Raw genomic sequence first — 4,255 nt, forward strand, 5'->3', positions numbered from 1 at the left:
GTGTGAGGGTGTGAGGGTGTGGGAGTGTGAGAGCGTGAGGGTGTGAGGGTGTGAGGGTGTGGGAGTGTGAGGGCGTGAGGGTGTGGGAGTGTGAGAGTGTGAGGGTGTGAGGGTTTGAGGGCGTGAGGGTGTGGGAGTGTGAGAGTGTGAGGGTGTGAGGGTTTGAGGGTGTGAGGGTGTGGGAGTGTGAGAGCGTGAGGGTGTGAGGGTGTGAGGGTGTGGGAGTGTGAGAGCGTGAGGGTGTGAGGGTGTGAGGGTGTGAGGGTGTGGGAGTGTGAGGGTGTGAGGGTGTGAGAGTGTGAGTGTGTGAGGGTGTGAGGGTTTGAGGGCGTGAGGGTGTGGGAGTGTGAGAGCGTGAGTGTGTGAGTGTGTGAGGGTGTGCGTGTGAGGGTGTGAGGGTATGAGGGCGTGAGGGCGTGAGGGTGTGAGTGTGTGAGGGCATGAGGGTGTGAGAGTGTGAGTGTGTGAGGGTGTGAGGGTGTGGGAGTGTGAGGGCGTGAGGGTGTGAGAGTGTGAGTGTGTGAGGGTGTGAGGGTGTGGGAGTGTGAGAGCATGAGGGTGTGAGGGTGTGGGAGTGTGAGAGCGTGAGGGTGTGAGGGTGTGAGTGTGTGAGGGTGTGAGGGTGTGAGACTGTGAGTGTGTGTGTGAGGGTGTGGGAGTGTGAGAGCGTGAGGGTGTGAGGTTGTGAGTGTGTGAGGGAGGGTGTGAGTGTGTGAAGTGTGGGAGTGTGAGAGTGTGAGTGTGAGCGTGTGTGTGTTTGTGTGAGTGTGGGAGGGTATGAGTGTGTGTGTTTGTGTGAGTGTGGGAGGGTATGAGTGTGTGAGTGTGTGTGTGTTTGTGTGAGTGTGGGAGGGTGTGAGTGTGTGAATGTGTGAGTGTGTGTGTGAGCGTGTGTTTGTGCGAGTGTGTGAGTGTGGGAGGTTGTGAGTGTGTTAGTGTGGGAGGGTGTGAGTGTGTGAATGTGTGAGTGTGTTTGTGTGAGTGTGGGAGGGTGTGAGTGTGTGTGTGTGTGTGAGTGTGTGAGTGTGGGAGGGTGGGAGGTTGTGAGTGTGTGAGTGTGTGAGTGTGTGTGTGAGTGTGTGTTTGTGTGAGTGCGTGTCCCGGGTTCCCCAGGCCTCTCCAGCCCCCTCTCCTCGCCTCACTCTGTCAGCCCGAGGCGCGTCATGTGCACACAGTGAACTGCACAGATTTGAAGGACACGTTTGGTGAATTCTGACAGGTGTGTAACCAGCACCCAGCCAAGGTATAGAAACTTCCGCCGCCCCGGACAGTTCCCCCTTGCTCCATCCAGTCGATCCCCCACACGTCTAGAAGTTCTAGACCTTCTCAGAAACAGCCTCCTCCTTTCTTTAACCGCCAAAGAAAAGGGGGGCTGGAAGCCCAGTGGTGCCACCACTGCCCCAAATCATTGCTGAGACTTCTGGGGAGCAGGAAGGGGGCAGAGAGCTGCTGTCCCGCTGTGGCTTCTCTCTAAATCTCTGCTCCCAGGCTGGTGGCCGAGAAGAGGACCCAGATCAGGCTCCTTCCCCTACCTGGGAAAAATCATCCACCATGGCCCAGAAACTATGGCCCAGAAACCCCGCAGGACGTGGCAGGAGCTTGTCTGCCCAGAAGTGAGGCTCAGCCACTCTGGCGGCCCCCCCGCGCCCCTGACTGTGGGGACCCCCGGGGACTGCGGTCCTGTCCGTCTGCCAGCAGGAGCGGTGAGCAGCTGCGGTGGCCGCCCGTGCTCCTGCGCTCTGCTGTCAACCTGCCGGCCGCCCTGGGTTGTTTACTGGGAGCTGGTGGCCTCGCCGCGAGGGTTCAAAGCCCTGGCCCTGGGCGCGTCTGCGGCAGGAAGCGGGCCGGCCAGTAATTGGCGGCGCGGCCTGCTGAGTGGCCAGCGCTGACCCAGCGCCCCCTCCCACAGTTGTCTTGGACTGGCTCCATAGTGACCTTCCAGGCCTGCAGGGACTTCCTGCCCAACACCAAGCCGGCACCAGGCACAAATTACTTGTTCCCCGAGAAATCTATTAAAAGGTGACAACAATTCAGGGGACAGGTGGCCAGGGAGCCCCCAGCACAGGAAGCCTATTGTCTTCTGTTCCCAAGGGCCACTCCCGCTGAACTCTCTGGCTCAAAGGGAACTGAGCTAGCACTCTAACTTTTGGGGTCAAGGAAAAATAACTCAGAGAGGAGGACAGGCTGCCATTTTTGAGTCCTGTCTGTGGCTTTGTGAAGGGGGAGGAGGTAGGATCTGGAGTTCCCCAGACCTCGGTTCCATCTGCCACTTCTACTCTGTGTGACCTTGGGCAAGCCACTTGGCCTCTCTGAGACCTTCATGCCTATGAAGGGGTTAAGAAGCCCCAGCTGTTGGGTCGGCAAAAAGCAAACACACGTAGGGCCGGCCTGTGGCTCACTCGGGAGAGTGTGGTGCTGATAACACCAAGGCCACGGGTTCGGATCCCTATATAGGGATGGCAAGTTAGCTCACTTGGGAGAGCGTGGTGCTGACAACACCAAGTCAAGGGTTAAGATCCCCTTAGTGGTCATCTTTAAAAAACAAACAAAAAAAAGCAAACACACGCGAAGTTCCAGGCACATAGCAGACCCTCTGTGAGCATGGCTGGATCAGAAACACACTGTATTTATTTCATTTTCTAGCCGAGAGAGAAGTGAGCCCAGAGTGGCCTGCGTGTGCGCCCACATCCAGAGCGAGGTGGCAGCCTAGCTGTAAGATCACGCAGAGTGAGCCGCAGCCGGAGCCGCTGAGGTGGGGCAGGACACAGCAGCCTCGGGTTTCCCCAGGCGAGGAGCTCTCAGCATCACCAGCAAGGCTCTGGCTGATCAAAGAACCACCGGGCAAATGAATGAAAAAACGAATGAAGAAGCCGATGAATGAATGTCCACACCATTGGTAGAGGTGGTAGCAGCTGAATAATGGTCCCCCCAAAGATGCTGATGTCCTGATCCCCAGAACCCATGATGGCGCTACCTCACATGATGAAAGAGACTTTGCAGATGTGATTAAATTAAGGATCTTGAAAGCAGGAGATCATCCTGGATGATCCATGTGGGCCTAATGTCATCACAGGGTTTTTATAAGAAGGAGGAAGGAGGCTCAGCGCTGAGGCCTTGGGTGCGGGGTGAGGGAGAAACATCTGCAGTAGACATAGGTGACATTGAGGCCTGGGCCTCCGAGTCATGCAACTTATGTCCTCTGGACCCAGTAGGACCCAAACTCCAAAGTGCTGTTCTCATCATACGGTGGAGTGTTGCCGGGCTCACCTGACCCGATGACTTGCAGAGTCAGAAAATACCCGCCCCTGATGGACAGCTCACATCTCATAGTCACTTGACGTCTCACGGTCAGATGCTCAGTCTCTACTAAGGCCCAGGAAGATGCCAGCAGTTGANAGATCACGCAGAGTGAGCCGCAGCCGGAGCCGCTGAGGTGGGGCAGGACACAGCAGCCTCGGGTTTCCCCAGGCGAGGAGCTCTCAGCATCACCAGCAAGGCTCTGGCTGATCAAAGAACCACCGGGCAAATGAATGAACAAACGAATGAAGAAGCCGATGAATGAATGTCCACACCATTGGTAGAGGTGGTAGCAGCTGAATAATGGTCCCCCCAAAGATGCTGATGTCCTGATCCCCAGAACCCATGATGGCGCTACCTCACATGATGAAAGAGACTTTGCAGATGTGATTAAATTAAGGATCTTGAAAGCAGGAGATCATCCTGGATGATCCATGTGGGCCTAATGTCATCACAGGGTTTTTATAAGAAGGAGGAAGGAGGCTCAGCGCTGAGGCCTTGGGTGCGGGGTGAGGGAGAAACATCTGCAGTAGACATAGGTGACATTGAGGCCTGGGCCTCCGAGTCATGCAACTTATGTCCTCTGGACCCAGTAGGACCCAAACTCCAAAGTGCTGTTCTCATCATACGGTGGAGTGTTGCCGGGCTCACCTGACCCGATGACTTGCAGAGTCAGAAAATACCCGCCCCTGATGGACAGCTCACATCTCATAGTCACTTGACGTCTCACGGTCAGATGCTCAGTCTCTACTAAGGCCCAGGAAGATGCCAGCAGTTGATTTTCTTTCTTTCTTTCTTTCTTTTTTTTTTTTTAAGTTGACCGGTAAGGGGATCTTAACCCTTGACTTGGTGTTGTCAGCACCACGCTCACCCAGTGAGCGAACTGGCCATCCCTACATAGGGATCCGAACCCGTGGCCTTGGTGTTATCAGCACCACACTCTCCCGACTGAGCCACA

The sequence above is a fragment of the Galeopterus variegatus genome, unplaced genomic scaffold (genome assembly GCF_000696425.1).
Source record: "Galeopterus variegatus unplaced genomic scaffold, G_variegatus-3.0.2 Scaffold367, whole genome shotgun sequence".
NCBI lineage: Eukaryota > Metazoa > Chordata > Mammalia > Dermoptera > Cynocephalidae > Galeopterus > Galeopterus variegatus.